At 48.5% G+C, this 16,831-nt stretch overlaps 1 protein-coding gene across 2 annotated transcripts in view; it reads right to left on the bottom strand.

Moving 5' to 3' along the window:
• Nucleotides 1-16,831, bottom strand: part of LOC126539541 (uncharacterized) — a 158,409-nt gene that overhangs the window by 47,423 nt on the left and 94,155 nt on the right. For both annotated transcript variants that reach the window (XM_050186426.3, XM_050186423.3), the window contains exon 2: nucleotides 8,473-8,584. The gene's annotated coding sequence lies outside the window, so the exon portion shown is untranslated. The remainder of the gene's footprint in view (nucleotides 1-8,472; nucleotides 8,585-16,831) is intronic.

Here is a 16,831-nt window from a genome sequence, read left to right as displayed (position 1 = left end):
CTTTAAATTACTGGGTTCTTTCTTCTGCCAGGCGGCCTGAGGTGGCCGTAAGTCCTTCACTTTCGGCGATCGCCAAAACCTCGTTGACGCTCCGCAGTTGGACGACAATTTTCCCATCAGCCATAGCGGGATAATGGCTATGGTGTTGCACGTTAAGCGCAAGGTCGCGGGTTCGATACGAGGCCGCAGCAGCCGCACTTCAATGAGGGCGAAAGCAAGTACACTCGAGTGCCGTGTATTAGGCGCACGTTAATTAAAGAACCCCAGAAGGACGGACTTAATACCGAGTCTACCCACTACATCGTGCCTCATAAATGGATCATGGAAAGGCCCGAAATCTAATTTCAATAATTTTTTTCCCTTTCGTGAACCTTTCTTCACCTTTGGGGGCTTCCGGCGAATTGTTTTCTCACATTCTGTGTCGATTCGAGTTGCCGAATAATTCCAGCTCGCTCTGCGATCTGCTAGACTCCTGGTTAAACTCAGATAGTAGAGCGACCGCCCCGGCAAAGCGTTGATTCCGGGTTTCATCGCTGGACCAGGACGAATTTATTCTTCAATTGCGAAGTTCTCTTTCTGAGAAATTCGTTTGGGTTTCCTTTGCGACTTCGTGCCACTGTCGGGAGGATGAAAATTTCAATAATAATAACAAAAATAATATTGATAAAGGTAATGATCGTGATGATGATTATTATAACGCCTCCAAGAAGGGACATCGCTCCCACCGCCGTCACTTGCCTGCTATGCGGCAGCCAAGAAAACGACGAAAGTCAACGCGTGCGTCGGACTAGATGGTGCGCCACGAGAACAAGTATCGCAGAACGAAACTTGCAAGACGCACACCCATGCATGTAGGATAAACGCGTCCTTCCTTCACCACCGTATATGGTGAGAGAGTTTATCTAGCTCGATATCGTTCTTTGCGAGCTCTCGCTCGTAACGTACACGAACGTCCTTACGAATATAAGAGAAAGGTCTTTTCACACACACTCTCTATCTCTCTGCCTCGCAAAAGGCTTCAGTCACGGAATGAGAAAGGAAGAAAAGTTATTCAGGGTTTCGCAGCTCAGCGTGAGTGTTCGACCGCGCCGACAAGAAACGCTGGCCAAAAGCCAAGAGTTCGTGAGCTGTAGCACTTGGGCGCCGAGGCAACGCAGCCGACACGGATGCAAATGCGCGCGCGCGCTCGAGACGCGTTAAACGGCTGCCGATCCGGTGAAGAAGACAAACGCAAAGCGGGTTATAATTTGGGTGCCCTTTTATGGCTGGCCATATATACATACATGCGTCGACCTTTCCCACACAACCGCCGCGCGCGGCGGCGTAGTGGCCGAGCACAGGGTCCCGGGGACGTATTCTCGGAGGCTCGCTTTCGGCGATGCTATGACTTTTTTTTTTTTGTGCGTGACGTATAATACACGGCATGTTAGATTATTCGAGCCGTTTTGCCCAACCAGCCAATAGGCTCAATCGGTTGTTTTCTCAACCATCCAATCAGCGCACTGAAAGTGATAAACCTCCGAAAGTGACCTTCCGAGAATACGTCCCCTGGCTTCGATTCCTGGCCCAAGTGGCCGCTTCGTTGCGATTGAAGGTGTACGTGAGGACGCATTGTTTAACGCGACACGAAATTACCTAGCAAGCGTAAAGGTTCAGACCGAGAATCGCCTTGAGAAAAACAATACTTAAAGGAAGAATGGCGCAAGCGAACAGGTACGAGATAGAAAACACGGACGAGAGCGACGAAGTTGTCGGCTACCGCAGAGGTGACCGCTGAAAGCTAAGCTAACTTATAATTATAAATAAAGGGTACTATACCGCGAACGATAATGTAGTCAGATATATAAGGGCACGTTACAGCCCCTCAGGGGAAAAAAATTTATGCATATTTCCGCACTATACCGGGTTTTCTCAGCCGAGTTGCAGCTTTGGCATACGTTGCAATAAAGCTTAATATGATGTTTTCAGTTGGCAAAAAGAAATAAAAAGAATTTGTACATACAAATTCATGCATTTATCGGACTGCAGGCACAAACCATTTCGCCAGAAGTAAAGAAAAGAAGAAAGAAAAAGAAAGAAAAAGGAGTACACCCCTACGGCGGGAAAATAACGTACTTATAGCCATGTGTCAATGCACACAGGGTTCACCAGTACAGACGAGGCGTCTGGCTTTGCAAAACAATACGTAATAGACTACACGCCGCGAGCAATGGTCCCTTTAAAATTATTTGGTTTGCTAGTTTCCGCACAGTATATTGAGTATATGGGCGTGCACTTAGGAGCAGTAATAATGCATTGAGCAAAGCTTCTATAGGCGCAGTGTAGACCCTACCTATTGCGTGTATACAGAATGTATCTAGATTACGTGTATAGTCGAAAAGAAAGCTTGAACGGAGACTATAAATGTTTATGGACTATATACAGCCTGCCTGGCTAAATTTTCTTTTTTCGCGAATGCTAGCCCGCGCTCCGGTCCGGTGCAGTCGGGTTTAGTTTTGAACTTACGCACACCCTCGCACCGAAAATACAAAACCTTGTTTCCGGAACGCTCCGCCGAGTGAGATGCTTCACGTCAACGTCTTTCATGTGTAATTCCAGTAATATACGCATCCTATATGCTTTTGTTTTCAGCTTAGCCGTCACAGCTTACTGATTTCAGACCTCGAAACGAGCGTAAGTGATACCTTTACCTCGTTTTAAAAGGGTATCTCTCCAAGATGGCGCAGCGGTACGTTTACATGAGCCCTATAAAACTGGGTCGAGTCGGCTTGTCGGACCGAAAACCTGTTGTCGGGTTCACGAGTCATCAGCGGGTTGGGTCGAGCAAGCGTCGAGCCGAGTTCGGTCAACTTTCTTGAGAGGGGTGGGTTGGATCGCACAAACCACTTGGCAAGGATGAATGTTAACGCGGACGGGTAGGGCTTGGCGTTGGGGCTTTAAGTCAGCTCGACTTCTTACTCGACCCGCCCGCGTCGAGTTTATGCAAATGAAGATATACTGTTCGGAGAGTTGCCGAGGCTGAGCAGTCTTTCTTTCTCTTTCTTTCTTTCTTTCTTAATCTAATACACGAAAAGACAGACGCCCCAACCGGCGGAACTGAGCAGTTGCTGACGAATGCGGGCCACGCTGCATTACACTTTTTTACGATTCTGCGTTCGCGCATCCAACGGAGTCACCCGTCGCACGGAAGCCGGTAGGCCTTTCTAATAGTCTACAATGAACAACAACAACAACAACAACAACAACAACACGCAAGCCTTGACAGGAACAATGTACGAACGTGCCATTTACGCTGAGACAAACAGACAGGCGCACGCAGTTCTACACGGGCGAATTTCGACAGGGCCCGCTGCCCCGAAAGCGGGATCACGTGACGTTTCCCACGTCTCTGCGCCGTCGCTGCGGCCACCGCCACGGTTTGTAAGCGGCGTGGCACTAACGCCTTCTTGCCTGAAAGCGACCTTTTTGTTCTTTGCTTCGCGGATCAATCCGCGCGAGACGATCGAGACATAACGTGACCGTACCGAAAGCACGCGCTAAATACAGAAGCGAGCGAGACGCCGACGTGAAGGTGTATAATAACGTAAACCGTGTAGAACCGTTACGCATTACTGACATCACTTGTCTCGCTACGCTGCGTTGCGTTCGGTTATTCCATTATCTTGGAGGCCTCTTCCGCAAACGAGGCAATCGCTGGAACGAACAGTTAGCCGCTTTGCATGCATGCGATGCGTAACGTACGCCGTACGCCTTCGCCAAATCACTTAGGATCATACAATGACGAGAGTTCAAATTAAAATTTCGAATAAAGTTCAACTAAAGTTTCAGGACGTTTAAAGTACCGAAACTCCTTCACAGTGGATTACGAAGGAAAACCGTAGTGAGGGACTCCAGATAAATTTTGAGCACTCAGTTACTCTTTTACGTGCACATGATGCACGGTACATGAGCGTTTTTGCATTCAGACCAATCGGAATGAAGCCGGTAAGGCCGGGATCGAACCCACGACCTTGTGCGTTTACTCGACTTCAGTCGTTTAATTTGTTGTGTATCCGCAAACGAACAGAATCCGAGATAATCGTGAAAGTGTAGGCGTCGTGAGTTAACGACGTCTCCTGTCCTGATGCGAAAGATTACGTTCAGTCCGGCTGATCATTCTTAATGCATATAGTAGTACCTTTACTGATGCGACGCAAGGTGTAACGCGAGAGGCGAACGTGAGAGGCAAGGTCAGCTGACAATGTCCTTCGCAATAATTTTGTTGTCGCTTTATAAAGTAAATCGTCTTTATTGGAGCATTGATCCAATTCCAGTTCCGTGCTTCCATTAATCGAGAAGGACAGCTGTTGTGCGTTTTGTCAGCGTAAGGAGGGTAGTGCTTAACAGTACTGCCCTCCTTACCAAGACAGTATACTTACCGAGCCGTCGCTGCAACATTGCAACACTCAGTTGCCCCCTTCTATCTCTGTGCACGATGCTCAGATGCCGCTTGTCGTGCATGTCTGCACATAAATATCTCGTCGACTTGTACTCTGAGGAAAACCGAGCAACAGTTCCCTCAAATTGCCGATGAAAAATAGTGTTGTGTGGGTAGTCTAAGGGGGGGTTCTGGCTACACCCAGTTGCATAAATCGTTGAAATCATTGGTGCCATAACGAAAAACTGTCCTCTAATGTCGCGACTGTGTCTATAGTAAGTACAACATACCAAACATTTCTGTCAGTGAGGTTACAAATGGCGGATAGCGCTGAAATGTTTGTGTAAGAGACTGACGACGATGCTATAGGCATGCAGAACAGACGGAAATGTGCACGTAGACAACAAAAAATTGAAGTGCGATCTCGGTTGTGCGTGGTGGTTTGCGTTCGCGACGCGTCACCACGCAACACTACGATAGAACAACAGCGCTTAAGCGCTTCATAAACATACCGTGGCCGTTGTCAGAACAAATCACATTAAAATACCGACTTCACAAGCCGTCGCATCAAAAGGCTACGAAAGCACTGTTGCAGTTATTACGGTTATCGTGCTGTGAAATGCAGTGATTGGATGCATGCGTGTCTTTCTGTATTTCCTTCTATTCTACGTCCCCCCCCCCCCCCCCCCCCCCGCCGATGTACAGTATCAAACCGGATTTTTTAAACTTTTTTTTTTTGTTCTGGCTATAACATCCCTGCCTTTCTTTCAACTCTCCCTTTCTCTCTCCTCACTGTGGCCGCAACGCGTACGCATCTTTCCAGACGGTCTGCCAGCAGTGCACAGAAGGTGTTACACATTTTTGTTAGTTTCTTCTGGCAAACCTATAGCAACGAGGCATTTGAGCGTTAAAAATAGTGAGCTCAAGATAGCTCGGCCGCCGAGCGAGTAAATCGTCATCGGATGCTCTCGCGGAGCGCGCCCGTTCCCACGGTTTTCCTCGCCCCTTTAACCCTCTGCACTGCATGTGAAACGTAAAAACAACAACGACCGCTGCACCAAGTAATAAGACGATCTTCTGAACGTTCGTGTTTCGGCGGGGCATAACCTCAGCCTTGCTGCCGCTGCTGCTGTTCAAATTCGAGCGCGGCAAATAACTTGATGATGCACGGCGGACAATAGAAGACGGCGGCTCTTCCGAAGGGGACCAGTTGTGGAGAGCCGCTTAGCGTGACGCTGTAAAGCAAGCTGCGTCCGGCGCATTCTGACAGCGCGGTGCACTAAACGGCGTCGTAATGGGACCGCATGCAGCGCACAAAAGCGAGAGTCCGCGTAATTTGAGCTGATCACTCGTCCACAGCGCACATGGCGGGCAGCGCCGTCAACCCAGCGATGCCGTGTAGCAAGAGACGACGTAGCGGTGATGAAGACGAGAGGGACAATTCGAGGACGTCTGTCGTACAGCTCACTTTGCATGACAGATAGGACTCACTCACCAAATTTAACGCGCAATATCACGCCTTAAGCGGTTATTATTTAGCGCTCAAACAAACATAACGAGGTGTTCGTGCCTGCACCGACGGGAATGTGGTAACGCGGCTTGTACGACGGCGGTGCGCTCTTGCGACCAACAATGTTGTTCATGCATGGTCTTGATTGGATGATGCGATTCAAGTATAGAGCGACAGAACCCTGAGCAAGCTTGGATTGCAATTTGTGCTGGCTTATGTTATGGGTCCAAAACCAGCCGCGCAGGCTGTTATGGCCCAGATGATACTGTCAGCGATATTGTATTACACTATGCTGGAAAAAAGTATTTCTTTCTTTCAAGTTTGTATGGATTCGTGGTACGGCAACGCAGGCGTGCGAAACACATACACTAGAATAGTGAGGCTTTTTAGCCTATATTTCTCTCCCACGTTGCAGTTTGTATCGTGTTCCTAGCTTCTTCACTCTGGCGGGCTTTCTAATAAAATAAAAAAAATATTTGAAACACTGTGCAATCTCGGAGGCCACACTAAACGGGGGAGACTTCGCGCGCGCACCGCGAGGTTGCGCCGCGTGCCCGCACCAGAGATTAGCAAGAGGCGGTTGGAGGTTTAGTGGCAGAAAAGTAGGGAGACCACAAACAACGAGGACGTACAGAAACAAATTTCCCAATAGTGATTCAGGAAGTTTGATGCTGGGAATTCTTTGTGTGTTTTCTCAAAGATATAGGTAGGACAGTAGGCAAAATGTGCACAAGAGTTTGGTGGCGCTACCCACCACTTTATTTCAAAGGGGACGCTCATAGCATCTATCCATCCATCGAAGTGCGGGAGAGGAAGTCGGCTGCAGTATACGGCTCATACATGACGCGTTTCGGCCGTGGCTATTTCAGCTATCTCTTAAATGCTAATCGCATAAATGACGATAAACAGCCCTAATGGATGTGTTCTGCCTCAATTTTTTTTTTAGCAACGTCGTAACTGCGATCTCGGCTTCAGACCTGAGCGCCTTTGTTACAAGCAGAGCCGAGCAGCGCAGGCCTCAGCCGATCGAGGCTGTGTTCGGCATGCACGAGGAATGGCAGAGGGCCGCACCGAGGAGACAGACATCGAGGACTTTGACTTTCGAATTCCCATTTCACGCATGTCGCGCCGCATTCAACTCGCCATCGCCGAAAACTTTTTTTTATTTTTTGTCCATTCGACGCGCTGCCGCGAAAGCCGTCGGGCGAGCGGCAGCAATCGACGTATCTTCTTCCGTGTTATTTCGCAAACTCGAAACGACGATCCCCGTACGCCGGGTGAAAAGCCCGAAATGCAGAAAGAAAAATAAAGCGTGCAGGCGGAGACTGCAATAGTTTGTTCGTTGTGCGTACATCTAAAGACGGCTGCGACTACAGACAAAACATGACAACACAGGAACATTGCTTAGCACCTGGAGTGCTGCAGTAGAAAGATGAGCACTGTATTCGCGACGTTGTCGTTGCCGTTTCTCTTAAAATTGCGTAGCATATACGCTGTGGAGGACTCTCGAATTCTCATTCGAATAATCAACGACGAAATGCTTCGTCGACCGGGCCAAAGGAGCACACGTCATTGGAAAAATGCGTCCACAATGCTATGATTAGATTGCGCTAGCAAATTAATAGTTCAACGACATAACCGGAATAAAAAAAAACATTTGCGAGCTTTCAGCTCACGAGGCAGGCAAGCAGAAAATTGAGAAGTACCCAGTCAAACGCACAGCATGGGCGTAAGCACGTACCCCCCTCCCGCCTCTTACACTCTCCTAGCTCTCCTACACACGCAAGACTTTACTCCCAAACGATCGAGGCATTTCACACAGCACTTTTAAAAATAAATATCGTTGTAACTTCTACCTAGTTGTCGCAACATTCGCTTCTTTCGTTTAACCACAGTCGGTAACGGTATAGAGCTAGTAACCTAACTGCCTAAACAAGGTAGTCACTGTTACTAACGCGCCTGAGCTAACAATTTCAAACGCAGTTAGCAGCATCGGATGCAAAAGTTATATCCTATAATGCATATGCACTGTGTTATACGCGATATATATATATCCCACCTGCGGCCAGTTATTTTTCCCTCACTTTCATTTCTATGTATCTATCATTCCTTTAAATCAATTAAGAACTATAACTTCCCGTATGCTGTCCTTGCTGCTGGCTCCTTATGATATATATATATATATATATATATATATATATATATATATATATATATATATATATATATATATATATATATATATATATATATATATATATATATGGAATTTGACATCGTTAGTGGAGACCCCTTAGTAACAGTGACTACTTTGTTTAGTAAGTAATGTTACTAACTATGCCATTTGCCAACAGCAGTTATACTAAGATAGCGAATGCCGTGACAAGTACAATTTAAGTAAGTAGTAAACACAACATTTTTTTTTTTCCATATGTAAACGAAGACCTTCAGGAAGACTTCAGTGACCCTAAAGAAAAAGCAACACCAAACGAACAGGCCCGGCGAGGCGCGCCGCGGTGGTCGCAGACAGGGGTGGGAGACTCACCTGGTCGGAGGTCTTCAGAGGAGAAACGCCGCTTCCGCCGGCGACCGAGGTCGCATCGTGTTGTACCCCGCCGCGGTCACGGTTTGTCAGGGGCCGCGAGGCAGCGCGAGACCTGCGCGAAAGAAGCACGGCGAGAAGGGGCCGTGAGTGCTCAGCGAAGGCAGCTGGTTGCGCGACGAAAGCGTGTTTTGAAGAACAGCGAAAGCGGCGGTTTTAGACACGGACTCGCACTTATTTCACACTCTTCTGTGTCGTTACTTTTATTTCGTCAAGTAGTCTTTTGCTTTCTCTTGACAGTGCCAACCGCTACGGATTCGTTAAGCGGTGGACCTTTTCCTATTATTTCCAAATACTGCGAGCCATAGCTCTGGCCCAAGCAGCGGAGACTATATTTAACAGAATAGCTCGTTTGCCTAACAACGAGCCGTGAGAACACATTAATAGAGCATCTCAATCAAAACGAGTGGAACGTATCAAGTCTGCAGTGCGAAAACATGAAAGATAACTAAGGTATACTGGAATCAAACAAACACATCAATATCGGCAAGCAAGTCGAACAAGCAGCAACAGAAAAACACCGAAGATTCGTAAGTGTTGCGGACGTCCCACAACGTCCATCTGCGCGAACCCCGGGGCAGAATAAAACCGCAGTTCGATTCGAACCCATGACGCGTAGGCCTGGTTGAAATTGGGAGCCCCACACGCTTAACTGGAACTTCGCCATATGAGATACAAGTAGGCCCCGCCGTGTATCAGTGGCTATGTTATTCTGCTGCCAAGCGCGAGGTCGCGGGTCTGACTCCAGAAACGATCGTGTATAGCGTACTTCGGATGCATTAAAAAACAAGGTGCGGTCGAAATCCATCTGAAGTCCTACACACACACACACACATACACGCACACATCTACTAAGAATTAGATCTTCTGGAATCGAGCATTCATTCACGCATACTGCTATTGCTCGTTTGAAGCTGCGGCAATATTGGAAATGCAGAATACAAACTTATAGGAACGTACGCTGTGGAGCAGCCACGCGTATGGTATTCACAGAAAATAATAAACGCAAGCCAGGAGAAAAGCAAATTATAACGGAGCTAGATGAATGCACTACAAGTTGGCAATGTGCAGCTGCGCTTCCCAAAGACTTTGGAGTCACGACGGCACTAGATGGGAAGCAAGTACTTAAGAAAAAAAAAGAAAAGAAGGATGCAGTGCGCAGTAGGCCTTCGTATTGTGCTTACTTACCTGTGAAATCGCGTCAACAAATACGCAGACGCAACAGGAAAGTGTCAGCAGAACGTGCTCAACAATCTAAAGACTGTTTAAAGCCAAACAGTGAAGAGACTGCGGGTTTCTCGTTTTCGATCGATAAGGGAGCTCCGGTTGACCTTAAAGCCTAACCGACGAATTATTTAATCAGCCAAACAAAATAAATATGACGAAACTTTGGAGGAGGGGGGCACCGCTAAGAATTGTACGAAGAGAAAGTGCCTATATATACGCACACACACGCATGCATGCATGCATACCAGCGCACATTGTATACGCAAACGTACGATCAAGCTCGCACGCACCAGAAATTGTGATAGCACCGGCGAGCTCCCGTGGCGCTGACCTCAATTATCAGACAACCGTGAAACGCCGCCGCAAAAACACGCACGCGCTCGGACAACGTGTCTGGGTGCTATGCGCTCCCTGAGAAACCGCGTGTTAGATTCCCCCCCCCCCCCTCCTCCTCAGACATCGAGTCGCTCTTGGCGTGACGTGGTCACGGTCTTCCGCGGTACAATGGGTTCACGCTTCAATTGATATTCCTTTCCTAGGCCGCAACATCGCCTCGTGGCCTACTCCGCCCACGGGTGCACAAATACTGCAGCTCCGGGAGAAGATTCTCACCTATATATAGAGGCGTGCGTTCGTTCCTGCGCGCCGTACACGTTTCACAAAGCCTGGAACATGCTCGCGCATCCATGCGGAGAGGCAGGTAGCAGAGCATAGCCGGGCGTAATGAATGCACCTGGGCTTGGATACGGCGTTAGTCGGGGTGCTTCTGACGCGCGAGGCGAGTTCGGGCTGGCGTACAAGCCAGCGCACGGTAATTGCTCTGCCCGATAAGCGCCTCCTTCCGGGACTCAATGCTGGTCTATAGACCACGTGGCCTCCATCGATTACTACGCGATTTACGGTATATACCGTGCTACAACAAAGCCGCAAAATGCTGGGGAACTTGCTACGGGCGTGAGCAGTTCGTGGACCGATTCGCGAAGCAAATTTCTATTCGTAACAATGGTCAGGGATGGGATGATAATTCACTAGCCAATTGCGATACGAAACAGTAATAAATCTGAAGCGCTGGACCAGGGGCACGAACTACTAGCTTCGCGGAATCGGCTAAGCCGATTACCACTGGACCAGGGTTAGCGCGAACTGCCCCATAGCTTTCGCTACATTGCAAGCGCAATAAGTGGTTACCAAGTTGCACCCCTGAGCGACGGCTCTCCCAGATGTACAAAAATGAATCTCGAAGGCTATGCTTTCGCGCACCAAAAGCGCCGGAGACACGTCATGGCCACCATGCTTTGAGCACCACCTGCTGCTGAGACGGAAAGCGGATGTGGGTGCCGTCACCAAAAGGTATAGAGGGGCTGTATGTGTTTCATGGTGTAATGGCGTAGCCAACGCAGCACAACAGATACCTTTTTGAAAAAATTGTTGCGGTCACTAAACAAAGTCAATGGAGCTTTCGTGGATTCCTTGGGAAATACAGCGGATATGATTACATCAAATTCAGAATCAGAATTTATTGTTAGAAGTTGGGTCAAATTACAAGTATTTAGTATGCAGGAGGAGGCCCCATAATCAAAGACTGTATCGTGACCTCCTGTAAAATTGTGCAGCTTAACGCCATCGGGCCGGGAATCGAACTCAGAACCTCGTGCTCAACAGCGCATCATCATCGCTGCTGAGTCACCGCAGCAGGTCGCAGCTGCCTCAATCAATATATTCAATATATATTCAATGTATTCAATATATAATACAATTGCCTCGAGCGGCCAGTCGCGCGGCAATTTCGCGTGCATTTGCAGGCTTTTTTCACGCTCCGAAAAACACTTTTATGTAGCACGTATCGAGCAACTGAAAGCTGTATCGGAAGCTTTCCATGTCGCTCTACAATTTTCTCCTTGAAACTTTTCATCTAATTATAATGTTTCAGATGTTGACTAATTAATCAAAACTAATTATCTAATTACGCGTAATGAAAAAAAATATTTGCATATCTCCAAGCGACGACAAACAACATTAGCTACGTGGCATTCGCATATTTTTAAACTCTGGTTAAAGTTAGCTGGGACATCCTGTATATAAGCAGTGGTCATATAATTAAATGAACAAGGATTCCAGGAGCAGCCGAGCAGACACGTTATCTTACTTCGCTGCAATGGCGTACTTTCAATCAATGCAGTGATCGCGGTGGCCAGCGTGTTCAGCAAGATGCGCGAAACTTTGTCGTAACTTTGTCATTATGACACCTGACAAAACGAATTCTCGCCAACCTCTCGACAACAAAAGAGGACCTCGGCAGCACTATATCGAACGCCATGGAGGCTGCGGACGATTTCACCAAGATACAACTGCTTGTCGTGTCGGGTAACAGCACGATCTTGTCATCCTCGCACTACTATATACTACATCCGCTCGGAGTGCCGTAGGCACAACACGGCGTTGTATGCCTAGCCGCCCTTACGCATGTGCTCTTGCTTCCTAGGTCAGCGTGTGCACCCGCTGCCCAGAACATCGAGTGAGTGGGGGGAACAAAAAAGGACAGACCAAAATAGGCGCTGGCCCGAAGTTCTTTCTTCGCGTGAATTCCCACAAAGCCGGTGCTTTTCGCGTGCGCGCACCCGTAATAATTTCGGCGTGCCGCGCGGCACGAACTGAGGAAGTCCAGCGCGCTATAGCTGGTCGCTCGCGGCCTGCCAACTGAATGTGGGCCTCTGTGCTCCCCGCTTCCGCTTCGGGAAAACGGTTCCTTCCTGAGCGAGCTCGCTTCTCGGAAGATTCGGCCACGCATGGGCGTTCCAAGATAGCAAGAAATGATCGTCTGTCTGTTTTTCCGAGGTCACTCCGATGGGGCCATAACGCAGAAGCGCTCATGTACCGCGCTTTGGGCGCCCGTAAGTAAATCCACAGATGGTCAAATATGCTCGATACTGATCGGAAGACCTCCGCTATAGCACGTCTTTCTTAGACGCGCTGCGTTACATTGGGACAATCAATCAATCAATCAATCAATCAATCAATCAATCAATCAATCAATCAATCAATCAATCAATCAATCAATCAATCAATCAATCAATCAATCAATCAATCAATCAATTATCCCGGCACATGTTGTCCCGGCCGAAAAAGAAAGAAAGTCGACAGGTTCTGCTTTCTCTACGTTTCTCGGACAGCAAGATTAATTGAGGTGGCCAAGTTTGCAAACGTTACTTGGCAAATAACGCTCACTAAAGCGGCAAAAAGCGACAAGAAGTGTCAACGCGGTTGTCTGCAAGTCTAGCCTGACACTAACACCAGGCACGAAAGTAGTCTACAGCTCATCGTCGGGAACTGAAACGGTTTGTGTGTGCGGTAACTGCGAAGGTTGCGCCGTCCCAATGAAAACTGATGTCCGCAGTGGGGCTGGGTGTTGTCCAGCTTGCTTGTCTTTTTTCTCACTTAATCGCGTTACAGAAATGCGAGGCGCAATCAGCGGTGACCCACATGCACGGCAATTAGCGCGTGCTATACGGACTCGCATACATAAAGAAGAAAACGTACACCAGAACGTTGTTTCGGCCCGGTCGACCTCTCGCGACGGCAGCGGCCGCGCTCTCGCGTGCGCCTGAAGGGCTGGCTGCGCATTCTCTGTTCCCAGCGGAACAAAAAACCCGCATTCACATCGGAAAATACGAAATGGCGCACGCGAACGAAATAATAAAAAGGAGGCTCGGGGTTACATGCATATTTATGCGCGGAAATGTAGATGGGCTAGCCTCGATGGGCGTTGCGTATTGTATGCGCACAACGCTCGGGCGTCTAGCGGCAGCGACGATTCGTTTCCGTGGCTCACACGAAGATGACCGCAGAGGCAGCGTCGATTTCGCATTACGTGCCAACGTAGTGCTGCACTATATCGAATGCGCCTTCTAAGCATGAAATGCGTTTAGCTCCCGTTGTCGGCGACCTTCAGGAGACCTTGAGCCACAAAATCCAGAGCCGTTACCCGCGCGCTCAAGAGGAGAATGGGACGAAACGAGAGCATCCGCGCATCGTTGCGAGAGAAAAACGAGATCCTCCGGGAAACCCGTCAAAGCTTAAGAAAATGCGGTCTCTGGCCCCCAACCCCTAGTACACGACTGCATTGCATACGCTAGTTACTGCCCAAACAAGCTGGAAGAAAAAAGATTGCTTCCGATTTCTTCCTGTTACGTTCGACCAGCGGGGGCTGGCGATCTTCGGGGAAGCGACCGTCGGAAAGGCATCACGATGTCTGCTGCGACGACTCGCTTTGAAAGGACGAAATCTGCCTGGCCCGCTGCGATGACTAACTTTGTGAAAACAACGATGCGCCGAGTCAACAGGACATCGGCGCCATCATGGCTGCGGCGGCGACTCGTTTTGAAAGGACAACAATACGTCAGTCCCGAGCCCGACGACGCCGCCATGTCTAGGGGCGGGCGGCCGAGCAAGTATTGTTAGTGTGTACGCCGTCACCGGCACGGTCTGTTTGGAGCACGGGAGCTCCTGGAAGATATTTTACGGTGCCGTCTCACGCAGCTTAGAAGTCTTCAGTGAATGGACAGACGCGGCGGCCTCTGTCTGCGGATAGTCGACTCTGGGATAAAGTGGCGCCTGCTCGGGGCAGCACCGTGTCTGCGAGAACCCTCTCACCTCGGTGTGGTTAGTGAAACTTGTGCGGAAGTGAGTGTGTAAACCCTCCCCCTCAAAGGCGGGTCGGCGACGATGGCTTTGGACACTCCCATCGGTCAAAAGTTGAATGGCCGTTTTCCCTCATCTAGGGATCTAGGGAGTACACAGTGTTTATAAGCAGCTGTGGCGTGGCTGCTGGGTGTGCATTCCTCTTTCAGTCATGCTAGACTGATGAACTGTAACGTTCTCATGTAGATACGGTAAATAACTCCCATATCCCTCGCTCTCGTTGAGAACAAGTCTCGCCCTTCAACAACGTCCTCAGCGTGGATGAGATGGACGACGGCATGGGCCAGCTACCATCTATTTCATGCCCGACCCCAAACAATACATTCCTAATGTTTGTTCACAATATCACTCAAGCTGTAACTTCTAATACGCTGAAGTTTAATTTGTCACTTCTAGTAGCGACGTTCAAAAGGCATATACAGTGCACCATACACTTGACTGTCATCTTTTGGCGCTGAGACAGTGTTGCCTGTGCTCTTTTCAACGCCAGCGGTCCGCGAGTTCTGCGGCGCGGGTTTTGCGCCGCCTCCTTCGAGAGATGGCGCCACGCCGCGTCACCAGGCCGGCAGCGTCCGGCGCGGCGCGGATGGTTGCAAGATGGTTGTGAGTAATCATCGTAATTATTCCAACCAATCTGCTTTGCCGGTAGCCATTTCATGCTTACATCAACTCTCCATTACGGGAGAACCAGTATTTTTTTTTCTTTTACAATCGTGGTTTATGGTCTCACTCTCGCGTATAGTAATATTGGTTTCACCGGGCCGCTTGTGTCCGTCGCAGGAATCACAGAGTGCTTTGCCAGTGTTTCTGTGCATTACGGGCGAAGCTGCAACTTTGTTTTTTTTTTATGTTAGCAGAGTTGTGTTTTGTCTTAAAGTGTTTTCTCTTAAAACTTATGTAACCCGCCGTGGTTGCTTAGTGGCTAAGGTGCTGGGCTGCTAAGCACGAGGTCGCGGGATCGAATCCAGGCCACGGCGGCCGAATTTCGACGGGTGCGAAATACGAAAACACCCTTGTACTTAGATTTAGGTGCACGTTAAAGAACCCCAGGTGGTCAAAATTGTTCCGGAATCCCCCCACTACGGAGTGCCTCGTAATAAGAACGTGGTTTTGGCACGTAAAACCCCATAATTTAATTTTTTGCCACTTATGTATCTACGAGCGCTGTAATTTTACCACACACTCCATCAGGCTCTTACCATTGCTAAGATTATTTAGCCTTATTTAGACATGATTTCTGGACCGCAGGTTTGTTTGTATCCAGCTTTCTCAGTATGTCGTAGCTATTAATACAAGAGCGCGATCACCTTCTTCGCCAAACTTTCAATACCCTAAGCGTAGCTTTCGTTCGTAGCGTCGACTTTCCTGTACGCGACGTCACGGTCAGAACTGGTCGGTCTTCAAGTTTCAAGTTTATTGCTTCATTCATTAGTGGTACATACATTCAGTAGAAGTTGCTTGCGAGCTCGCCGCGCCTTGTACAGTGTGTTTGCACAAATCGTTTGTGCTCCTATATCTTCTGCAGCTGCGTCAACACCTTGTACTCGCCCTTCCCACTCCGTAAGTGCAAAGCAGCCGGCGACGCATTCGCGTAATTTGGTAGTTAGTGACAAACGCCCACTAACGGAAAACAGCATTCTTGGAAACTGGCCCATACACGAACATCAGCGCGAACCGCTATGAAGGAAGGCACTGCTCCGTTATTTAAATGACGTCGGGCTTTGCGACAAATTGTGACTGTCCACTGTGTGACACAGAATGTATTAGTGGGGCGTTGACAGTGCGTAACACCATATGACGCCTTCGCAGACTGCGTGACAGCTCCTACAGAAACAGATGTGTGTACGTGTGCGTGTGTGTGCGTGCGTGTGTTATATTATTTTGCTTTCATCGGACTAACTTAGGTTCACGATTGTAGCGCCGATACTATTTCTTCTATTTACCATTTTGTAGTTGCGTGGCCTTCAGTGACTGGCCCTACTGTATGTGATCTGTACTGTGTGTTGTACTTTATTATTTTAGATTTGTCCTGTCGCTCTTTCTTTCCTCTTTCCTCCCATCCTTGCTATTTTCCATTTCCTGTTAAATGTATATATGAGTTCAAAACAAATAATAATAATAACAATAATAATAATCTATCGCATCGCTTTCCCCTCCCCCGGTACAGAGTAGCCAGCCGGATATAATCTCTGGTTAACCTCCCTGTCTTTCATTTGCCATTCCCTCTCTCTCTTGGTAGTCGGTGACAATTACTTTCATCAAGATTGCGAGGACGTTTTAAGAGGAGGTCGCGAAGGAGTTGGGGATTGAATACAGCGTAAAGCCATTGTCGTTGCGTTTGTTTTCCCGTTTACTGCGGAGTGAATTCGACCTCCAG

This window comes from Dermacentor andersoni, chromosome 11, assembly GCF_023375885.2.
Source record: "Dermacentor andersoni chromosome 11, qqDerAnde1_hic_scaffold, whole genome shotgun sequence".
In the NCBI taxonomy this organism is placed as follows: domain Eukaryota; kingdom Metazoa; phylum Arthropoda; class Arachnida; order Ixodida; family Ixodidae; genus Dermacentor; species Dermacentor andersoni.
The sequence above is the reverse complement of the archived record's forward strand: the minus strand, read 5'-3'. Positions and strand labels throughout refer to the sequence as shown.